This window comes from Balaenoptera acutorostrata, chromosome 9 (genome assembly GCF_949987535.1).
Source record: "Balaenoptera acutorostrata chromosome 9, mBalAcu1.1, whole genome shotgun sequence".
Lineage (NCBI taxonomy): Eukaryota > Metazoa > Chordata > Mammalia > Artiodactyla > Balaenopteridae > Balaenoptera > Balaenoptera acutorostrata.
The window spans coordinates 7,788,324-7,796,186 of record NC_080072.1 but is presented as its reverse complement, the minus strand read 5'-3'; positions in this window follow the sequence as shown (position 1 = coordinate 7,796,186).

Sequence of the window (7,863 nt, the reverse complement as noted above, 5' to 3'; positions counted from 1 at the left end):
AACTGAGCTCGGAGTCCAGAAAGGCGGGGATAGGGTGGGGCAAACTCTGTGACGTGTGAGGCCAAGCGCTCTCCCATTGGCTGGAGTTGATGGAGTCAAACTCGGTTGCGTCGTAGTGTCATGGGATTGGCTGTCGCTGGTTCGATTCTTTTTTCTACTCCCTTCCCCCGGGGAGTAGTTTCGCTGGGTTTAAGCGAGAGGTCGCGGCGCAAAAGCCCGGGCCGAAGGAGATTTAGGGTCGCGGGGAAACGGAGCAGCAGCGCGCATGCGTAGATGGCTCAAAACCGCCTCAGCACTTGGCTTCACCTTCGACCCTCGGGTCCGACGCGGAAGCCCTTGGTGACGTCAATCCTCGATTCCCTTGGTAACCCGGAACCGAGGGACGGGGGAGGGGCTGGCGCGGTTGGGTAAACCAGATCCGTTGACAACTCAGGTAAAAGGGGACTTACTGTTTTTGAAAAAAATAAAAGTGGAAAAATCAAAAGCTATGAAATAGTCTTGTTGACGGATTAAGAACGATATCTGAGCCGATGGAGGTACACATACCTTACGTGGAAAGCAATATGAAGTTGTCAATTCCAAAATTAGTTAATTTTGGTTAGAATCCCAACGAGGTTGGGGTTGATTAAATCATCTTTAAGTCATATAAAATAACTGAAAATAGTGGGGAAACTTGTAAACGAGATTAAGGCGGAGCTTGCCTTTCTAGATAATACACAGTATAAAAGACAATAATGAAACAATGTGTTATTGTTGTAGGAAAAACAGATTAGTGCAACAGAATAGAGTCTGGAAATAGATTCCCTACAATACCTACCAAAAAGGTGGTATTTCAATTCAGTAAGGAAAAGATTTAGCTAGTAAATGGTATAGAGTCCTAAATCTAAACAATAAAACAGACACGATACAATTTAGGAGATTATCAGGGTCATCTAGGGGTAGAGACTTTATGAAGACAGGAAACTCAAAATATAAAGAAAAAATATACTTGATTACCAAAGAAAGTAAACCTATGATAGAAGTCAACAGACAATAATACATTAGGAAAATATACTTACCATACATATGATACAGAGCTAATATCTATAATATGCAAAGAAGTCTTGAAAACTAATTAGAAAAAAGACAAAAACAATAGAAAATGAGCAAACACTGAATAGGCAAGTCTCAGAAGAGCAAATCCGAACAGCCAAAAGAACATGAAAGGTACTAACAGCCCAAGAAGGGGAATGCAAATTAAGGTGATAATGAGAAATCTTTAAATAACAATCAAATAGAAAAAAAAAAAAAGTGCTAACACCTACTATGAATTCTTTTTTGGAAAGCATTCTGTTATCTGTTAAAATTGTACCCCTTGCAGGAAAAATTAAACCTTTCAATGTAGCAGTCCAAGTCCTGGGAATCTGCCCCAAAGCAAGGCATGTGATTATATAATGTAATGAGTTCAAAGTCTTCTACTGCATTTACTGCAGCCTTGTTTGTAATGGCAAGAACCTGGAAACGAAGTAGATTACCATCAATATGTGAATGGCTGAATAAACGAGATCACCCATAACTGGGATTAGTAGGCAGCCTTGGAAAGCAGTTAATCCACCAGGTTGGTGAACATATTAATGTAACAGGAGGGTGATGCATCCTGACTCCACGGGTCAGGGTGAAGCTCCTGGGCTCAGGACTCTTCCAGACCTTGCCACCCAACGCATGTCTTCATCTAGCTGTTCATTTAAAAGTAGCCTTTAAAATAAATTGGTAATCATAAATATTGCACTTTCCTGAGTTCTGTGTGTCATTCTAGCAAATCATTGAACCTGAAGGGGGGCTGTGGGAACCCCTGAATTTGTAGCCAAGTTAGACAGAAATGTGGGTAGCCTGGTGACCCGGGAATTGTGATTGAACTCCTTAACTTGTGGGGTCTTCCCCAACTCAGGTAATTCATGTCAGAAGTGAATTGCGGGGGACTTCCCTGGTGGTCCAGTGGTTAAGAATCCGCCTTCCACTGCAGGGGACATGGGTTCGATCCCTGGTCGGGGAACTAAGATCCCACATGCAGCAGGACAACTAAGCCCATGCACCGCAACTACTGAGCCCCCAGCCACAACTAAGACCTGACACAGCCAAAAATAAATAAATTAATTTTTTTTAAAAAAAGAATTGAATTGTAGGACATCCAGTTGGTATCAGAGAATTGGTGTCAGAACATAAAGAGTAAGAAGTTTCAGGATTTCCCTGGTGGTCCAGTGGTTAAGACTCTGCCCTTCCACCGCTGGGGACACTGGTTTGATCCCTGGTTGGGGAAGTAAGATCCTGCATGCTGCGGAGTGCAGCCAAAAAAAAAAAAAAAGGTTTTGACCCCTACCTACTAATCCCTGGCGTTTTCTATCTTTTAACTCTAATCTGATAGTTCAGAAACCCCAGGCCCCTGGCAAGATCGGGAGGTAGTATCATGCAGCTAGCTGAGCCTAGAGGGAGCAAATCCATGGCTGTTCACCACAACCAACCGCCCCCTCCACCCCGCGTCCAGCCTTTGGAGAGCCCCGTACATGATTCCATTGCCTGAATTAGGAATAATAATATCTACAATGGAGTGAGCACACATGATGCACCAAGTACTTTTAATAACTTTTTTCCTCTGGAAAACCATGTTTATTTACAACTCCCAATTAAAGGTAATTTGAACAAGGTGGGGGGGATGGGTATTGGAATTTGTGAGTTAGCTACAAATCAGAAATAATAGCAAAGTGTATATGTACAAATCACATATCTGGTAAAGGACTTTTATCCAGGGTCCCAAAACTCAACAATAAGAAACAACTCGTGGGCTTCCCTGGTGGCGCAGTGGTTAAGAATCCGCCTGCCAATGCAGGGGACACAGGCTTGAGCCCTGGTCTAGGAAGATCCCATATGCCACAGAGCAGCTAAGCCCGTGCGCCACAGCTACTGAACCTGTGCGCTAGAGCCTCCGAGCCACAACTACTGAGCCTGGGTGCCATAACTACTGAAACCCGCACGCCTGGAGCCCGTGCTCTGCAACAAGAGAAGCCACCGCAATGAGAAGCCCGCGCACCACAACAAAGAGTAGCCCCCGCACGCTGCAACTAGAGAAAGCCCGCGCACAGCAACGAAGACCCAACACAGCCAAAAATAAATAAATAAAATAATTTTTTAAAAAAGAAAAGAAACAACTTGTGTGGTGATGGAGGTGTCAACTAGTTGTAATCATTTCACAGTATATATGTGTATCAAATCATCACACTGTATACCTTAAACTTCCATGTTGTATGTCAATTATATCTCAATAAAGCTGGAAAAAAAATACCCTATTTTTTAAAAGCAAAAAATTTGAATCGACACTTTACCAAAGAACTCACTTTATTGTGCTTTGCTTTACTGCACTTTGCAGATTGTGTTTACAAATTGGAGGTTTGTAGCAACAGTGTCAAGCCAGTCTGTTGGTGCCATTTTTCCAACAGCGTTCGCTCCCTTTGTGTCTATCTGTCATATTTCGGTAGTTCTCACAATATTTCAAACACTCAACCAGCAAAAAGATACAACTCGCTGAAGGATCAGATGATGGTTAGCAATTTTTTTAACAATAAAGTATTTTTTAGTTAAGGTGTGTATACTTATTAAAGACATAATGCTATCGCACACTTAATAGACTATGGTATAGTGTAAACGTAACTTTCACATGCACTGGAAAACCAAAAAATTCACGGGACTCCCTTTATTGTGGTGGCCTGGAACAGAACCCGCAGTACCTCTGAGGTGTACCTGTAGATGGTAAATAAGCAAAGGAAAAGATGCTCCACATCATTAGTCATGAAGGAAATACAAATTAAAACCACTATGAAATACCACTACGTATGTGTTTGAGTGGCTAAAATTAAACAAGACTGACAATACCAAGTGTTCGCAAGGACTTGGAGGAGCTAGAACTCAACTACCCTGCCGGTGGGAATGCAAACTGGTACAACCACTTTGGAACACAGCTTGGTAGTTTCTTAAAAAGTGAAACAAGATTTAAAATAATATTTTTTTTTAATTAGAATTAAACAAAAAAGAAAAAAAGAGAAAAAAAAATGAAACAACACCTACCATATGACCCAGCCCTTCCACTAGAAAGCATTTACTCAAGAGAAATGAAAGTATATATCCACACAAAGACATGTACGTGAATGTTCATAGCAACTTTATTTGTAATAAATAGTCCAAAACTGGAAACAGCCCAAATGTGTATCAACAGGCAACTAGCTAAACAAACGGTGGTATATCCATATGATGGAATACTACTTGGCAATAAAAGGAATGACCATTAATACATGCAACAACATGGATGAACCTCAAAATAATGATGCTTAGTGAAAGAAGCCAAATAAAAAAAGGCATACATACAATATGATTCTATTTATATAAATTCTGAAAAATGCAAATTCATCTATAGTGACAGAAACAGATCAGTGGTTACTTTGGGATGGGGAGGCAAGGAGGAGCAGGAGGCCCTGATTAGAAAGAGGCAGAAGCTTTGGGGGTGATGGAAATGTTTATCTTGATTGCAATAATGGTTTCACTGGTGTATATGTGTGAAAGTCATCAAATAGTACATTTTTTTTTTTTACATTTTTAATATATGCAGTTCATTGTGTGCCAATTATACCTCAGTAAAGCTGTTTTAAAAGAAGCAACAGAAGAAAGCAGCTACAGAGGGACCTGCCCATAGTTTGTCACTGGAACATTGATTTCATTATCTCCACTTGATTTTATCATCTGGGAAAGGATTATGTTGCCTTTTTGGCTTTGTTTTTTAAGCCATTAGAGTTTTTTTGTTTTGTTTTTTAAATTTTTATTGATTTATTTATTTATTTCTGGCTGTGTTGGGTCTTCGTTTCTGTGCGAGGGCTTTCTCTAGTTGCGGCAAGTGGGGGCCACTCTTCATCGCGGTGCGCGGGCCTCTCACTATCACAGCCTCTCTTGTTGCGGAGCACAGGCTCCAGACGCGCAGGCTCAGTAGTTGTGGCTCACGGGCCTAGCTGCTCCGTGGCATGTGGGATCTTCCCAGACCAGGGCTCGAACCCATGTCCCCTGCATTGGCAGGCAGATTCTCAACCACTGCGCCACCAGGGAAGCCCGATTACAGTTTTTTTAAGTGCTTACTTTAAAATATCTAAACTTACGTTTTCTTACTTTTTTTTTTTTGGCTTTGCAGCGTGGCATGGGGGATCTTAGTTCCCAGATCAGGAAGTGAACCGGTGCCCCCTGCAGTGGAGGCACGGAGTCCTAACCACTGGACCACCAGGGAATTCCCTCACATAGTATTTGATACATACAAAAGGCTGTGTGAAACCTTATGTGCATTAGGAACTGAGCTATAAATCGAATGCTCGTGAACCCACCACCCAGCCTGAGAACCAAGGTATTACCAACACCTTTGCAAATTCCTGGGATCCTTCCTTACGCCATTCCCACTCCCCTCACAGGGGCCATCATGTGAATTTTGTGCTTTTTCTTCCCTTGATCTCCTAAGAGTTTTATCACATGTGCTTAAATCACCAAACAATAGATGGTTTAGTTTTGCTTATTTTTGCTATCACACTGTGTGTCATTTTATGCAATTTGCTGTTTTCACTCAGCATTACATCTCTATGATTCATCTGTGTCATTGCATTATGTGTACTACAATACTTCCAATCCTCCCTATACCCTGCAGATAGACAGGACATGGTCTACCTGGGGAAAACACAGCTCAGCAAGCTCACCCAGTCCAGGGGCCCAACTCTAGGGCCTCCTCTTCACAATATCATGCTCATTCCTTCACTCAGAAAGCATGATTGAGGGCCTTCTGTGCACCAGGCAGTGACCAGGCACTGGACATACTGCTGTGAGCACTGCCGATGCCCTGCTGTCTTGAAGCACACATTCTGGTTGTCACCTCTCACCTTGACCCTCACTTGACTCGGCTATGGGCCAGCTACCCGAACATCCTGGGGTGCCCTAGCCTCTTCCTCTTACCCACGGAATGGCTAACGGAGGCTGATCTGACCCATCCCAGAGGCTTCTGCCCAGGGACGGCAGTGTGACAGTAGCTGTCACAAGGACAAAGACAGCCAGCTCTGACCCAGCAAGGCCATTTCCAGGAATTTATCCTACGGGACACTTGAATACGTACACAGTGGCACTGGCATAAGAGTATTTATTGCTGCATCATTTGTAATAGCAAACTAGTAGAAACAACTGAAATTTCCATCAATAGGGACCTAACTACAGTTAATTCACATTAGTTATGGGAAACCCATACAGTGGAATACCACTAGCTATAAAAGAACAAAGTGGGAGGCACTGATCATGGAAAGCTCTCAAGGACAGATTTTTTTTTTGTTTTTTTTTTGGCCACTCACTCAGCTTGCGGGATCTTAGTATCCCAAGTAGGGATCGAACCCAGGCCCTGGGCAGTGAAAGCGTGGAGTCCTAACCACTGGACCGCCAGGGGATTCCCTCCAGGACAGATTTTAAAGGGCAAGATTAGAACAGTGTGTGGAATATATTACCGTGTATGTAAGAAACAGGGAAGACTAAAGCATACCATTGCTGCTTAAATATGCATAAGTACTTCCAGAAGGTTTATAAGAAACTGGGACCTGAATAGGAGACTTCTCATTGTATTTACTTTGTATTTTTTAAAAAATTGTGTACCTATGGCCAAGGACTACCTATTTAAAAACACACAGATAAAATAACAATTTTGGTCTTTCAGTGCATATTCCCTGGCTTCTTGGCCTTTCTTCAGCTGGTGGCCAGACTTTGCTGGCAGCAAATATTTTATCAGGGGCCCCTGCTTCTCCCAGGCACCCCTGCTTTGGCACATTACATTCTGACACCCCCCAACCCTCCTTTAGAGTGTTGGGGCAACCTGCCACAAGGTGGCACTGTCTGCCGCCTGCTGCTCCATGGGCTGAAAGTCCTCTCCCGGTACCTGGGGTCAAGGGTCAGGGGTCTCCGTCCAAGGAGCAGGAGCTCACCTCCCCACCCCCGGCACTCCTTAATCCTGCACCTCTGCTAAGAAATCTGGAAAAACGAAGTTAGGAATCATATCCCAGTCACCCCCTCCATCTGGCCCATCAAATGCGCCCCCCCTCCCCAGGCTGGTGCAGACAAACCTTCAGAACTTGGAAGGTGCCTCTTTCCCTCCTTTGGGTCTCAGGGAGAACACAGGCGTGCACGCCTGGTTCACAGGAGCTGTGTCTCTGCCCCCGATCTGACTCCCCATTTCAAAACCCTCCCTTGTCTCTAAGAGAGCAGTCAGAGCTCTGCTGAAGGGTGGAAAAGGGGACAATATGACAACCATGAGATCGCCCGGGGTCCCCTGCCAGGAGCACTGGGGACTGGCATGCCATCTACCCAGCACACACCCACTTATCATTTCATTCATTTATCAAGTATTTACCAACAGCCCACCAGGTGTAGAGTTCTTATTCAAACACTTGCCTTGAACATCAGAAGGGAGATGATCGGGCCAAACTGACCCTGGACCTTTGCTCAAGCTCCTCCCCCAGACTCAGGCCTTCCCACCCTCCGCAGCTCTGGTCCTGCCTGTGCAACTGACCCCTCCTTTAAGGCCAGCTGCCATCCTGCCTCCTTGGCCTCACCTGCCCAAAGGCTCTGGTCAAGAGCAGCCTGGTCGGTGCCTGGGGCCACAGGGGGCTCCCAGGCCTGGGGGTGTGGAGCCCGCTAAGAGGGAAATGTGGGAGAATGACGATGCAAAGCACAAGGCCAGCAACGGGTGGACGAATGTGCCCTCGAGATGCAGGCTCCAGCAAGGACAGCTCCCCTCACTGGGGGCTGGTCCACATCTTGGTAGGGACCCCTCTG